General features: G+C 39.4%; 1 protein-coding gene and 1 pseudogene across 1 annotated transcript in view; both read right to left on the reverse strand.

Moving 5' to 3' along the window:
• The window catches only part of RFTN2 (raftlin family member 2), a 95934-nt gene that overhangs the window by 20941 nt on the left and 57888 nt on the right, over positions 1-17105 (reverse strand). The window lies entirely within an intron of this gene.
• Positions 3173-3526, reverse strand: LOC102845306 (annotated as a pseudogene).

Here is a 17105-nt window from a genome sequence, read left to right on the forward strand (position 1 = left end):
AAAAAAAAAAAGAAATGTCAAACTGCTTTCTAGACTGGTTGTACCATTTTATAATCCCACCAACAGTGTATGAGAGTTCTTATGTCTCCACATCCTCTTCAACATTTATAGCTTGTTGTCCTGTTAAACTTTGCCACTGCTACTGGAATGAGATGTATTTCATTGTGGTTTTGATTTGCATCTCTCTTATTGCCAGTGATTTTGAGCATTTCTTCATGTGTCTACTGGCCACCTGATTATCTTCCTCTGTGAAAAAGCTTGGCATGTTTTTTGCCCATTTTGTAATTGTGTTATCAGTCTTTTTCTTGTAGAGGCCCTGTAGTAATCTGTAAACTTTCATTGAGACATTATCTGAAATGTCATTGCCAAATGGTTGTGTTTTTATTTTTGTTTTTTTTTTTATTGCCAAATGTTTTTCACCCAGTTGGTAGGTTTTCTTTCACCATTCTGTGAAAAGTTTTTGATGTACAGTGGGATTTAATTTTTAGAAGGTCCCATTTGTTGATTTTAATCCTCTCCTGATTATGCACACACGCCCATTTTTAGATGTCTGTTACCATTGCATATTTATATTTTTGTGCTGTATGCTTTTCTCTGAGCACTCTGTTCACAAGGAGCATATTGGCTGAGTTACTGGAATATTAGATTGTTTGCAACTTTTTTGCTTTTTTTATGTTGTATTTACTTTTTATTGTTTCCCACAGAAAATTATTTTTTCTTTTTCTTAAATTTTTATTAAATTTTAATGAACATTTACAGAGATTTTGGATTTCCATTCATTGTTGCGCTTTTTTGATTTTTTTAAAAGCAGTGCTATTAAGTACATGTTGTTTGTTGTTGTGTACCACTGGGATGGAACCAACCCACAGTGGACTCTCCAGTGGATTTTCAGAGACAGTGAAATCACATGGTGGAGACGGCCCACCTTTGTCTCGTGAAGCAGCTGGTAAATTTGAACTGCATGCCTTTGGGATTGCAGTGCAGCTTCGGTTGTTTTTTTTGGGGGGGGGGTAAATTATCAAGAATGGGGTTATTAGATAAAAAGAATATAATTTAAACTTTGTGCTATGTATTTTCAAATTTGCTATCTAAAAAATAGACAAGTGCTGGCTGCCACATGTGGGAAATTTTATATTCATGCTTTCAGGGGAGGGGTTGAAACTGCAGCTAGTTTTACTTTCAGTTGCTTCTTTGTAATCAGCCACTCAGTATTCTCTTTATTTCACTATCATCATGGCAAATTACTCCTTGTCAAAGACTATTTGAGGTTTGGATTTCTCTGAAATGCTTTTCACAGAGTCTCCTTGGATTTATGGTGAGGAGTGTCTTTAGTAAATGTTGCTCAGTTACAACTTTTATTATGCAAAATGCCCAAACAAAACCTCACTATTCTCTGTGGTTGGTTTATGCTGTGCTCTTTTTCTGGAAAACAAATCCAACATTGAATCTCTGGCTGAAGAGGTGTACGTCAGCACCATTGGAAAAATCCCCACGTTGACTGATAACAGTTGAACTCCGAAATCTTCCTCAAAGAGGTACTGGGAAATGGCACCTCTTTTCAAAATTTAGTTAGCTAGATTTCTAAATACTGATTCTACTTTAATTTCACAGTATTTCCAGTAAGAAGAAAAAAAAAAAGACATGGTATTGTCCTTTTGGGAGCAACTTAAATCATCACACATCAGTAGCAAGCATAGACTACTTAGTAAGCTAGGTAAGCATGGGCTTTCTTGTACTATTTACTACTCTTCTGTAGTGAACAATTTCACATAGATTTCACACAGGTTTCACCTGTGAAACTGCTGACTAGCGATCAGTAATCACAAGTAAGAGTATACTTACCTTGATCATTGGGTAATTTACTCCTAAGAGGGAGAAAAATGCCTCAGAATCCAGAATATCTCTCAGAAGGAAAATTCAAGGGAAAGCATACATGAGAATAGATAAGAGGCTTGTGGATAATGTTCAAGTTGTGGGTTCTAGGTAGAGAACTGCAACAAAGAACCAGGCTTAGAACTATCCAAAGTTCAGAAAGGGATCACAGTAGAATTATTATTTTTAATAGAAAGGAGGAGGAATGTTAGGTAGGATAGGGGCTTGACTGTCCAGAAGTGAGCTCTTCTTTACCTATTTTAAGATGGAACAAGTGATAAATCATTTCTGAGAAAACCAGTTTATAATATTTGCTCTACAGAAAGTAGTGCTTCAAATGCCAAGAATACTTATTAGTAAATACGGATCCCAGGACCCACTCTAGACCCACACCTGACTCTCCAGGAGAGCCTGATGCACTGGATTATTTAGGAACCACTGCCAGAAGAGAGAGACCTCAACTGTGGTGCTCCTGGGTCAGTGAAAAAGATCGTCGACGAGACAGTTTGACACAGTGGCTGCAGCAATGGGCTCAAACATAGCAAGGATTGTGAGCCTTAAAGTGAAGAAGACTTAAAGTTCTTACAGAAGATCAGACTACAGACCTCAGAATGGATTCTTTTTCCACATCAAGAAAACAAAAAACACACTTGAACCAATAAAAAAAGTCATGATAAGTAGAGGAGAGATCAGTGTTGCCAAGGATTGAATTTTACTTGGATCTGTAATCAACACCAGTGGTAATAACATCAAGAGACCAAATGCCATACTGCATTGGGCAAGTCTGCTTCCAAGGACACTATAAAGTGCTTAAGAGTAAGTGTGTCCATTTAAGGACAAAGTATGCCAGAACCAAGGCATGTTGTTGTTGTTGTGTACCTTCCAAGACATGTTGTTGTTGTATACCTTTGAGTCAGAACTGACCCATAGCTGACATTCTGGCAGGGTTTCTGAGGCAGTCACACAGGAGAAGATTGCCCGTCTTTCTTCTGCAGGGTAGCTGGTGGATCCACACCACATGCCTTCAGAATTGCAGCACAGCTTCTTTCCACTCTGCCAGCAGAGCTCCTGATCCCAAGACATAATATTTGCAATTGCTTTATAGGCCTGAGAAAGCTGAATAATGAAGAAGGAAGCCCAAAGAACTGATACCTCTGAATTGTGGTTTTGGTAAAAAATATTGAATATATGATAGTCTGACAAAAAAATTGTCTAGAAGATGTGTAGCCATAGTGCTCCTTCAAAGCAAGGATGGTGAGATTTTTTGACATCCAAATCTCTTTACTGGGGGGCACCACCCTCACTGCACAGCCTGTTCATTGGCGCTGCTTGAATCCTGTGGCTTCATCACGTCCGGCAGCCCCGGTGGGCTGGAGAATGGTTCATTGTGGAGGGCCTCAAATGTGTCATCTGACCGGAAGGCCAGCCCCACTGTGGCCGGAGCCTGGGGTCTTGCTGTTTGACTGGTGAAGCCACACTCGCCCAGAGTCTTGGCATCCTCCAGGAACTGGTCGTCCTTGTACAGACTCTGCTCGTCTGGTGGCCGCTTAAGGATGCCCTCGACGATGCGCTTCAGCTCATACACGGTACTCGACTCCTTGGCGTCAGTGAAGATGGTGGTTTTGTGGCGCCGAATCATCAGAAACACGTCCATCGCGGCGGCTGCCTCTGCCCTCGATGCGCGCGGCCGCGCTCCGCCCCGTTCCGGATGGTGAGATTTTATATCACATACTCTGGGCATTGTCTTACTCAAAAGAAATTGTCAGTCAATGCCCAGAGCCCTGTTTCAGCTAACAGATGCAGCCCTGGATGTGTTCATCATTTTATGCCAGGAAATTTGGAGGACAGCTTCTTGGCTGACTGACTGAAAGAGATCCATATTTGTTTCCATTTCCAAGTACAGAGAGATAACAGAATGTGTAGATTATTGAATAATATCATTAATATAACATGCAAGCAGAATATGGTTGAAGATCATTAGAAAATGGCTAGAATAGCACATGATAGGGAACTGCCAGAAGTTCTAACAAGGTTTAGAAGAGACCATGGCACAAGGAATATACTTGCTGATGTCAGATGGATCCTGGCAGAAAGCAGAGAACACCAGAAGAATGCTTATTTGTGTTTTACTGACTATCGAAAAGTATTTGACTGTGTAGATTATAACAAATTATGGTAACTGTCAAGAAGAGTGGGAATCCCAGAACAATGAATTATGCTTATATGAAACTTCTGCCGAGAAACTGTTGTGCAAAAACAGCAAGGGGAAACTGTCTGGTTTAAATTCAGGAAAGGTGGGTGAAAGGGTTGTATGTTTTTCTCCATTAACTATTTATCTGCTGAGCAAATTATTTGAGAAGCTGGAATCTATGAAGAAGAATCAGGATTGAGTGAAGATTCATCAATAACCTGAGTTATGCAGATGATACAAACATGTTGGCTGGAAATGAGGAGGATTTGAAACCATTGCTACAGAAGATAAAAAACTATAGCCTTCAATATGAATTGCATCTCAACATCAAGAAGAAAAACTTTCTCACCACTGGACTGATATGTAACATCATGATAGATGAAGAAAAGATTGAAGTTGTTGAGGATTTAATCTTATTTGGATCCACAATCAATACCCTTGGTATCAGTAGTCAGGAGATCAGGAGACATACTGCACTGGAAAGTCTAAAGTCAAGAACTTCCCCAAATTACTGAGGAGCAATGATGTCTGTTAGAAGACTAAGCCTGATTCTGACCATGGTCTTTTCATTCACTTGCTATGCATCTGAGATCTGGACAATGAATAAGGATGATAGAAGAACAGGTGCCTTTGAGCTGTGGTGCTGACAAGAGCAATGAATAATTCCATGGGTAGCCAAAAGAACAAACATATATGTCTTGGAGAAAGTAGGGCCGGAATGCTCCTTGGGGGCAAAGCTGATAAAGCTTCATGTCATATACTTTGGACATGTAGCTATGAAAAGCTATTTCTTGGAGAGGGACACCATGCTTGGAAAGGTGGAGGGTCAGTGAAAGAGAAGACCCTCCTCAACCAGATGGATTGACATAGCAATGGCTGTAACGAGCACAAACGTCTCACAGAAGTTGAGGATGGCACAGAGTTCAGATCTGTTGTTCACAGGGTCACTTTAAGTTGCACTTGACAACACCTAACAACTCTAGGTGGGCATGTCAGGAGGACCAGACCCTGGAAAAGAATATCATGCTTGGAATAGTGTAACGTCAGCAAAGGAGAGGAATCTTCAATGAGGTGGACTGACACAGTGACTGCAGCAATGCTCTTAACCAGAGATTCTGAGGATAGTATGGGATCCAAGTGTTTCATTCTGTTACACTTAGAATGACTAACTTGAGAGCATCTAATAATAACATGTTGCCTTGTACATAGTAGACAATAAATAATGTAGAGCTGAATTGAAAGGACATTCTGGTTAAAGTAAGGTGTCATAATTTGAGCTCATTTGGATAGAACTGGTTTTAAATGATTAGGTTTATCAGTCATTTGTAAAATAAAAATATTTTTATGAAAAACTCACTTGTGGTACCCAAATCTATTGACCATCACAAATATACCTGCTAAATAAATTTGTATTTTCTGATTGCTTCTGTATCAATTCATATATTATTAGTTCTTTGGTTTTCTTTGTTTGCAGTTCAGAAGTGAGTGAGTGGATCACTGCTTTTAAAGAACCAAAAGAAAAAAATTTTTTAAAAGCAAATGAGTTAGAAGAGGCTCTGAAACGTGCTCTGGAATGTTGTTGTTGACCCATAGCTGACCCTCCAGTGAGTTTTCAGAGGCAGTTAATGACATGGAGGAGGTAGCCCATCACTCTCTCACAGAGAGAGAGACTTGAACTGTGTGCCTTTGTGTTGTTAGTAAAAGCCCTCACCACTAAGCCACCAAAGCTCCCTACAAGCAGAAATAGCAGGTATAAAAGAGACGCCTCCTGCTGCTGGTATTTATGTGCCCTTAGCTGACCCTCCACTGGGTTTTCAGAGGCAGTAAATCACATTTTGGGAGAAGATTGCCACTCTTTTTTCCCAGGGAGATGCTAGTGGACTTGAACCAATTTACTCTTCAAAAGTAAATAAAATTTTGCTTAAAAAAGCAAATTACAAAATTAATTCTAGCAACAACTTTTAAGTATACACTGGTTCACAAACTTCCTTTGCTATATAACTTGATGCGTTTCTTAGATATTAGTAAGCATGTGTTAAATACAAGAAAGATTACAACTACAATTTAGGTCCTTCCCATTTTCCTCCTAAAAATGAGGAAAACTAATTTTAGACAAGTAAGAGTGGTAATAGATGGATGGACACAGTACCGGGGGTAATGAGGGTAGGTGTGCTGGAGACAGTGAGACTGACTCAGGACAAGGCAGGATTCATAGCTGTTGTACATAGGGTTGCTATGAGTTGCAGGCGAACTGATGGCACATAACAAGTATAGTAATAATTGGAAGTATATAGTAACTATTTTTAAAATATAGCCTTATCAAAGTGCTGCTCATGGCTAGATTGCTATGAGCTTACTCACAATGGAATTACACATTACAGAATTTTAATAAGTAAAAGAGACCTGAATGAAAATGAATCAGATATGAAATCCTAGTTTCTTCCTTGACTTTTATATAAATGTGCACCTGTTGCTTTGGCTACAGTATGTAAGTTTCTAGGGAATTATTGTGACATTTAAGTGTTTTAAATAATGGAATAGAATTTTAGTGCTTTAAAGCTATTGTTGTTGTTATGTATCATTGAGTTGATTGCAACTCATAGGGACCCTTTGTACAAGAGCCCTAAACCCTGCTCTATCCTGTGCCAACCTCACTGTCTGACACACCTATTCCCATTACCCCAATTACTGAAACGATCCATCTCATAGAGGGTCTTCCTCTTCTGTGTTGTCCCTCCACCCTCCCAAACATGATGGCCCTCTCCAAGGACTGGCCCCTTCTTGCAATATGCCCAAAGTATGTCAGATGAACCCTCAGAATCCTTGCCTCCAAGAAGCAGCTTGCTTTTACCCTCTCCAGGACGAAACTATTTTGTTCTCCTAGCAGTCCCTAGCAGTTCATGGTATATTCAACACCTCTCCAGCACTACAGCTCAAAGGCACCAATTGTCTTTCTATCATCCCTTGTCATTGTCCAGCTCTCTGATGAATAGCACACAAGTGCAAAGACTATGGCCTGGATAAAGTGCACCTTAGTCTCCAGCCTGATGTCATTGCTCTTCAGTACTCTGGATAGGTCCCTGACAGCTGACTTTCCCCAATGCAATTTTCTTGATTTCCTGGCTGCTGGTACAAGAGTATTGATTGTGGAGACAAGCAAACTAAAACTGTTAAAAATCTCAGTCTCGTCACCATCCCTCCTGATGCTGCCAATTGGCCCAGGGGTGAGAATCTTTGTTTTCTTGATGTTGAGCTCTAATCCATATTGAAGGGTGCAGTACTTGACCTTCTGTAGCAAGCGGTTCAGGTCCTCCTCAGTTTTAGCAAGCAGGGTTGTGCCATCTGCATAACGCAGGTTGTTGATGAATCTTCCTTGAATCCTGATGCCACATACAGCTCAACCTCCTGGATGATCTGTTCTGCATACAGATTGAAAAGATATAGAGACAGAATACATCCCTGGCAGACACCTTTCCCAATTTTGAACCATTCAGTGTCTTCTTACTCTGTTCTGCTGACTGCTTCTTGTTTCTACATGGTTGCAGAAAACCAAAGAGGAGAGCAGGGTTCTCAATAAGTACAGTAAAAAGACAATTTTCTCTTTTGAAATTCTTTTCTTGTTCTTAAGGACCAGACATTTTTACATCCTTATTACTATATTCTAAAAATGTGCACATTCTCTGTCTCTCATAACTTCTCGCAATAATTGAAGATTTCTGAAAAGTGCATCAGAAAGATATGACCAACTTGAACCAGCTGCTGTGACATCCATATTCTCTCTCCCCTGGCTACTGGTCCCACCTAATCCAGCCTCTGAGCCCCAGATCTTCGCCCTGTTCATCAGGAAGTAGCTAGAATAAAGATGCATCACCCATTTTCTCACTAAAGAGGCTGGGATGTTAGGCCCAGACCAAAGTCAAAGAGGAGAATGAAGGATTCAAAGAATATCATTATGTCAACAAAGGGTGTGAACTGCCTTTCCCACCTGGCTAAACCACAATGGAATGCCCCTCTTTTCCCTCCCTAAAGACCCTGATTATAAAGACCTGTCCAAGCCACCTTAGGGCTCAGTTTTCTCCTGGTCTCTCTCTCTCTCTCTAGACCAAGGGATCCCACCAGGAAGCTCCCTTAATAAAGTTGCTTTAGTTTTTTGGTTTTTTTTTTTTAAAGTGCATCAGAACTACGTTGAGATTTCTGCTAAAACACAGATTCATTCACCCCAAATTATTGAATTGGAGTTCAAAACTGTTCCATTTTATTCCAGTGATTTTTCTTAAGGTTAGACATATTAACTGCTAGCTTCTCTAATTTGGTTCTCTATCATGTTAACCCTAAACAGTCTAAAATCAATATTTACCTTGATTTCTTGACTACCTTGCAGAGAAAAGGATTTATCCTATTTGTATAATTATACAGTAGTAATGATTAAGAAGAGATTCTGGCTAATTTTCAGGGTCAGTAATAATAGTGTATAGTGGTATCAGATTACAAAAATCATGATGTTTCCATGGTAACAAAGTTTTAAGCCTTGGTGGTATGATATTGCCTAAGATAATGAAGCAACAACTTTATCCTGGGAACACAGTGTGAAAAGAGATATGTTTATGCGATCTGATAACAGGATATGTTAAGTAAAGAAATGAGGGAAAAGCATGTAAGTATAGAAAAAGTAAAGCTTAGGTTAAAGAAGACGTGAAACAAGTTTTCATTGCTTAACATTATATTGCAGATAATACTAAACTAGTTCTAGAGCAAAGTTTCCCTGGCAGTGGTTCTAAGTTATGTTTTCAAATATGGAGTCCCCCAGAACATTGCAAATGACTTAATTTTTCTAGATTATGTGCATACACGTATGTAAACATCCATGTTTACAGTGTTATCATTTGTTCCTGTTGCGTTCACTGGCTTATAAGGGCTTAGTGCTGTTTTTTTAATATTGTGAACTACACTATTTATATTTTCCTAAATATTCTGAATGGGAAGCTCAGAACTTTCTTGATTTTAAACCATGCAGATTTCCTTGCTTTGTTTAGACAACAGATTTTGGTCTAGGTATAGGTTTCATACAAGCAAAATTAAGTGTTGTGGAATTACCACTTAACAACAGCTACAACAAGGAATATACCAAAAAGGGAGTTCTAGTGGCCTAGTGATACGGAACAGTGATGCCAACCCAAAGGTACATAGTTCGAATCTACCAGCAGCTCTGTGGGGCAAGAAGGATGGACAGTCTCCTCCTGTGTGATTTGTTGTTGTTAGCTGCTGTTGAGTTAAGCTCAACTCAGCCACCCTATGAAGAAGATTTGGTCTGAATCTAGACCTATCCTGTGCCTTCCTCATCTCTACCACTAGAGCTCACTGTTACAATAACTGTGTTAATCAATCTCATTGAGGGTTTCCCCTTTCTTCACTGAGCCTCCACTTTTCCAAGCATGATGTCTTTCTTCAAGGACTGGTCCCATCTAACAACAGGTCCAAAGTATGTGAGATGAAGTTTCACTATCTCCTTCTCTCTAAGGAGCATTCCGGCTGCACTCTCTCCAAGACACAGTTGTTCCTCCCCTCCTCGCCCCCCACCCCCCAATCCATGAGATATTGAGTGCTCTTTTCCAGCATCATAATTCAAAGACATTGATTCTTCTGTTGTCTTTACTGACTAACTCTAATGGTTGCATAGCAAGGAATTGAAAAACCATGGCTTAGATGGAGTACACCTTGGGAGGGTCAGCAATGAGTTGGTTCTGAATCAACGGCACATAAAAATAACAACAAAATAGCCTGAATAGGGAGATCTGGTGGAACAGTCTGCAGGGAGTTGCACTACTAACCCCAAAGTCAAACCTTTCTGGTGGTTTGAATCCACCAGGGGCTCTGTGAGAGAAAAGTGAGCAATCTCTTCTCATACAATTACATGGCCTTGGAAACTCCATTTGGAAGATCAGCAGTGAGTCAGTTCCAACTTGATGGCAATGAGAGAAATATTGTGATGTAGGCAGGATATGTCATGTGTTTGACAATTAGATTCAATGTTTTAGAGATTTTGAGTCTATGAAGGTATCAAGTCTCATAACAAAAAATACTACACATATGCGCTTGCTCACCCCCCGCCCCACCCACACAAACCAGGGAGCTCTGGTGGCCTAGTCCATAGGGAGTTTCACTACAAACCCAAATGTGGTGCTTCTCTGGCAGTTCAAATCCCTCAGCACCTCCTCAGGAGAAAGGCAATCTCCTCATATTAACAGATTTTTATTAGTGTATTATCTGCAGTGGTACTGTGTTTAAGCTATCTCACTTAATCTTTATGAAAGTTCAGGGAAGTTGATATTATCATCCTATTTTCTAAATGAGAAAACAGACTTAAAGAGGCTGGTTGATTTGCTCAAGATCCCAGAGATGGGTGACTAAGGGAATCTGTAACTCAAATGAGCAAAGCCGGATTGTTGAACCATTCTTCTAGTTTCAGAGACTAGACATTTTCAGGCTCTTTCATTCACCTTTCCAAAATGAACTGCATAGAACATCTCCCTTTATATTTAAAGATGATCTGGCTTACAGTGCTTACTGTCCTTGTGTACACTAAAGCACCAAGACTTGTAATGGCTATGGACATATAATATTTGGACAAGAATAAAAAGGCACATGACAAACAGGTTTTACCAGTAATCCTTGCTACCAGGTAACCACAATGAATCTTCACCTTCATCCTAGTTCATCTGTATTGCAGCCACTTGGAAAGATCAAACTTATACATAAACAGGCTGAACATCAATATTGCACAATGCTGCTTGTATACCAAAGCACAACAGGCATTGCATATTCTACTGTGGTTGTTGCATAAGGGCAGTTACAGATAAATACATTTCCCCCCCCACCAGCTTCTTTATCTAGCATCTATAGCTGATTCCTAAATGGTTGTTTTTATTAGATGCCCTCAAGTCAACTCTAACTCATAGCAACCCTATGAACAACAGATTGGAATCTTGCCTTATCAGACACTATGCACATAATGTATATAAATGGTCATGCTCAAGACCATTTTTCTAGTTACTGTGTCAATCTATCTGGTTGAAATGAGGATCTCAGAAATGGTGATGTTGCCCTTTAGGATCATTACTATTTGGAGACCCTTCTAAGTTGAAATGTATGATCTCTCTTCTTCATAAACCTATAGGCTACAGACTCCCAAAGGCTACTTGAAATATTTAGAAGTAATCTAATTAGAATGGTGATTGTTGTTTTGGACCACTGAGTCAAAACTTACCCATAGCTGACCCTCTCATGGGTTTTCAGAGGCAGTTAATCACACGGAAGGAGAATGCCCATCCTTCTCCAGTGGAGCAGCTGGTAGCCTCGAACTGAGCGCCTTCAGGATTATAGCACAGATTCTTGCCACAAGGCCATTAGAGTTCCTTATTAGAGATACAAAAGATATTTATATGGGGAGCTCTGGTGGCCTAGTGGCAAGGAGCTGCAACTACAATCCCAGAGGCACACGGTTCGAATCCAACAGATGCTCTGCCGGGAAAAGGAGGGACAATCTCCTCCTGTACCAGTCAGATCTGATTTGATGGTACACTCACACACAAATAAAATAAAATTAAAAAAAAGATATTTATAAAGAAAACTATAAAACACTACTGCAAGAAATTCAGAGACTTACATAAATGGGAAAAATATATCATGTTTATGGATCAGAAGACTTAACACTGTGAAAATGGTGATATTACCAAAAGCAGTCTACAAATTCTATGAAATTTCTATTCAGAACCCTTCATTACTTTTAAATGAGATGGAGAAAGCAATAATCAACTTCATGTGGAAAGGAAAAAAGACCACAGACAAGCAGAGAGATACTGAGGAAGAAAAACAAAGTAGAAGGTCTTGCACTTCCTGATCTCAAAACCTAGTTATGGCAATCAAACATCATGGTACTATTACAATGGAACAGAATTAAGAACCTGGAAATAAATGCATATACCTCTTGTTGTTGTTGTTATGTGCCGTCGAGTCGTTTGCGACTCATAGCGACCCTATGCACAACAGCCCTAAACTCTGCTCTATCCTGCACCAACCGCACTGCCTCTGACACACCCATCCCGATGGATAACTAATTTTTGACAAAGAGATGAAATCTACTAAAGACAGCTCCTTTAACAAATCATGCTGGCAAACTGAGTATCTATTTGGAGAAAGTTTAAATAAGACCCCCATCCCTCACACCATACACACAAAATAATGCAAGATGGATCATGGACCTCACTATAAAGCTAAAAGCTGTAAAGGTTACCAAAGGAAAAAAAATTAGGCAAATTTAAGAGCCCTAAGTACACCTCATCCAGGCCATAGTCTTTGCAATTATTTACTATGTATCAGAAAGCTGAACAATGACTAGGGATGACAGAAGGAGAATTGATGCCTTTGAGCTGTGGTGCTGGAGAAGAGTATTGAATACACCATGGACTTCTAGGAGAATAAACAGGTTCATCATATAGAAGGTGAAGCCAGGATGTTCCTTGGAGTCAAGGATTCTGAAGCTTTGTCTGACATACTTTGGGCATGTTTCAAGGATTGACCAGTCCTGGAGAGGGACATGAAGTTTGGGAGGGCGGAGGGACAGCACAAGAGAGGAAGATCCTCAATGAGATAGATTGATTCAGTGACTGAGATAATGGGGGTAGGTGTGTCAGAGACAATAATGGTTGGCACAGGATGGAGCAGGGTTTAGGGCTGTTGTACATTGGGTCTTATGAGTCACAAGTGACTCAATAGCATGTATCAAAACAACAATCTATGGCATAACTGAAAATACACAATCAACAGAAGATAAGTCAGATGACTGGGATTTCAAACAATTACTTCTTTATGTACATCAAAGAAGTTCTCCAAAAGAGTAAATAGAGAACTTATAGATTGGGAAAATATTTGACAATAACCTATTTGACAAGGAACTAATCTCTAAAATGTATGGAAAACTCTAATAACAAGAAAAAGAAAAACAACTATACAATCTCAGAGGAGATGAATAGATTATTTCACCAAAGATGACATTCAGAGGACAAAAAAAATATAGGGAAAAAATGCTCAACTTTCTAGTTACTGTTGTTATGTGCCCTCAAGTCAAAGAGGACTCAGACACTCTATCCACAACAGATCTGAACCATGCCCTACTCTGCTCTATCCTTACAATCTTTGATATGCTGGAACCCATATCAGTCACTGGTTAAATTTAACTTTTGGAAGGTCTTCCTCACCTTCTCTGACCTTTTACCTTTCTCAGTATTATGTCTATTTCTGAGGATCAGCTTCTTTTAAGCTGTCCAAAGCTGTTGAGACAGTTTCACTATCCTTATGTCTGAGGACCACTCTGGTCACCCTTCTACATGACAGATTTGGATTTGTTTATTATTTTGGCAGTTCATGGGATATCCAATACTCTTCTCCAACACCACGATTCAAAGGCATCAGTTCTCCCTCTGTCATCTTTAGTCACTGTCCAACATTCATATGCATAGGAAGTAACTGAAATTAACATGGCTTGGATCAGATGCACCTCCATCTTTAAACCAACATCCTTGCTCTTTAGCACTTTGGAGAGGTCCTTGACAGCAGATATGCCAGTGCAACACGTATTTTGATTTTTTTGACTGCTGGTACCAACCAAAGGGGTTGACTGTGGACCTACACAAGATGACAATGTTGACTCCAGAGATGAGGATTTTGGGGTGTGTTTTTTTTTTATGTTGAGATGTAATCCATATTGAAAAGTGTAGTCTTTGATCTTCAGCAGCAAGTGTTACTAAGTCCTCCTTACTTTCTGCAAGCATGGATATGGTTGGTTTGGTTTTTGTTTTGTTTTATATGTTACCTGTATAATTCAGGTTGTGGATGAGTCTTCCTCCAATCCTGATGACACATTCTTTTTCACATAGTCCAATTTCTTAAATGATTTGCTCAGCATACAGACTGAATATGTATGGAGAAAGACTACAATCCTGACATATACATTTTCTGATTTTAAACCATGCAATATTCCCTTGTTCTGTTTGGACAACTGTTTCTTGGTCTAGGATAAGGCCCTTGTTCTGTTTGGACAAATGTTTCTTGGTCTAGGGTAAGGTTTCACATAAGCACATTAAAGATTTTGAAATTCTCATCCTTCTCAATGTTGGCCATAATTTGTTATTATCTACAGAGCAAAATGCTTGTGTATAATCAATAAAACACAGATAAACACCCTTCTGATATTCTCTACTTTCAGCCTAGATCCATCTGACATCAATAATGAAATTCTTTGTTCTACAGCCTTTTTTGAATCCAGTTTGACTTCAGCAGTTCCCTGTTGATATACTGTTCCAACCACTTTAAAATAATCTTCAGAAAAAAATAATACTAAAAAAATCTTTAGCAAGGTTTTACTTGCACAAGATATTAATAATATCATTTGATAAATTCCACCTTTTTTTTGAGGAAATGGGAACAAATATGGATTTCTTTCAGTCAGTTGACCAGGTGGCTATCTTTCAAATTTCTTGGCATAGACTAGTGAGCATGTCCAGGACTGCATATGTTACTTGAAACATATCAGTTGGTATACTGTTGTGATATCAAGGGCTTATTGTTCAAAATGGCCTTCCTAGCCAATGACTGACTTTGCCATGTGGATGAGTGGAAATATATTTAAGTAGAGTGTGTTAGTCTATCCACTAAGGAATTTATTAGTTTTGCCATTAATTTGAGGTGGATTCAGCAGCAGAATTAGAGAATACCATCACCAGCAAAGCAGCAGCAGAGAATGTAGTATGCCTTGTAAGGCAAGAGATTCTTGCACCTGCCAGATTTACAGGAGAGCAGCAGCAGCTGCAGTAGAGAACTGGAGACCTGACACGAGACAGAGCTAGTCTTGAGACTGCTACCCCATGGAACCAGAGTTAGGAGCCTTTGTCCAGGTGTGCTGTAGGACAGGGTTTGTGAGGAGATTCCATAATTAGCTGGACTAAGAGTGTTGTCACACCTGTGAGGTTAAAGGTTAAAGGGCCTGTGAGCATACTTCAGAAGCTGTCCTGACTGAGAAATTGTATCCTGCTGCCAACTGAAATACTATCCTGTTAACTTCCCTAATAAACCCCCTAATTGTGAGTATAGTTCTGTGTGCTCTGTTAGATATTGCAATAGATTTCAGATCCAGCAGAATAGTAAGACTGGTGTTGGAATTAGTGCAAAAAGGTGTGATAGCATGGGGGAAATATGTCTGACTTCATGAGAATTAGTTTTGTACTGTGGGTGCTATTGATGAGGGCAGTTTCTCCTTGTGGAGTTTGTGGAGGTCAGATATGACTGCCCTTGTGTGGCCCTTGGAGAAGAACATCTTGCTTGGAAGGATGGTGGGACAGCATGAGAGAGGAAGACCCTGGATGAGGTGGATTGATACAGTAACTAGGCCAATGGTGGTTGGTGTGTAGGAATTAGTGAGACAGACTCAGGATAGGGCAGGGTTCAGAGCTGCTGTAAATACAGTCGCTATGGGTTGGAGGCGACACGAGAGCACATAACAATGTGGCCCTTGTTCCTTTTACAACTGTGAACTTCCTTTTTGCCAATACCTTCAGTGAAGCTTCATCTTCTTCATTACCATTGGTTCTTGATCATATGCTACTTCCTGAAATGTTTCAGTGTCAACCAATTCTTTCTGATACAGTGACTCTGTGTATTCCTTCCATTTTCTTTCCATGCTTCCTGCATCATTCAGATTTTGCTGATAGAATCTTCAGTATTGCAACTCACTTGAATTTATTCTTTAATTCTATCTATTTGAGAAATGTCAAGCATCTTCTTCCCTTTTAGTTTTCTAACTCTAACTCCATGTGTATAATTTATTATAATACTTAGATTTGTCTTCTTGAGCTCTCATTTGAAATCTGTTCAACTCTTTTACTTGAACATATTCTTCCTTTGTTTCAACCTCTTGACATTCTAGTGCAAGTTTCAGAGTCTCTTCTGACATCCATTTTTGTCTTTTCTTTCTCCTCTGTCTTTGTAATAATATTTTGCTTTCCTCATGGATGATATCTTTGATGTCACCCCACCACTCATCTAGTCTTTGATTATTAGTGTTCAATGCATCAAACCTCTTCTTGAGATGGTTTTTAAGTCCAGGTGGCATAGACTCAAGGTCATATTTTGGTTCATTCAGATCTGTTTTTATTTTCTTCAACGTCAATTTGAACTTGCATATGCATAAATAATGGGCTGTTCCATAGCTGGCCCTTTGCCTGATTCTGACTGTTGATACAGAGCTCCTCTATCAATTCTTCCTATAAATGTAGTCCATCTGATTCCTTGACTGACTTTTTAGAAATTTTTATTTTATATTGGTTTGCATACACAGTCCATCAGGTGAAGTCCATGTGTTTGGTCATGTTAATGTGGGATTTTTTAAAAAGGAATTTACAATAAATAAGTCATTGGTTGTACAAAATTCAATTATTTGATCTTCAGACTAATTTTTATCACCAAGTACACATTGTCCTACTGTTAAATCTTCTTTGTTTCCAGTGTCAGCAATCAAAACAAGGCTGACTGTGGAATTGCCCATCAATTATTCTATCCCTATTGAACACTAGCAAATCAAAATAGCAATGAGGTATCTTATACTAGTAAAAATCAGTCATTGTTGTTAAGTTGGAACCAACTTATACTTGACCCTCCAGCGGGTTTAGTGAAGGTGTAAATCGCATGGGTACAGATTTTTCATTTTTCTCTCAGGGAACAGTTGGTGTATTAAAACTTCCAGAGTGAAAAAAAACCCTCAAAAAACAACCACAACAACTTCCAGAGTGGTGTGGTCAAGTTGAGTCTGACTCATCGTGACCCTATGAATAACAGATCTGAACCCAGTCCTGACCTGTGCTGTCCTTGAGTGACCCTATATATAGTACAATGAAACACTCCCTGATTCTGCACCATCCTTGCAATTTCTGCTATGCTTAAGCCTGCAGCCATCTATCTTGTTGAAGATCTTCCTCCTTTTCACTGGCCCTCT

Source organism: Elephantulus edwardii, unplaced genomic scaffold, assembly GCF_000299155.1.
Source record: "Elephantulus edwardii isolate Elephantulus edwardi_28Jun2011 unplaced genomic scaffold, EleEdw1.0 scaffold00075, whole genome shotgun sequence".
In the NCBI taxonomy this organism is placed as follows: Eukaryota; Metazoa; Chordata; class Mammalia; order Macroscelidea; family Macroscelididae; genus Elephantulus; species Elephantulus edwardii.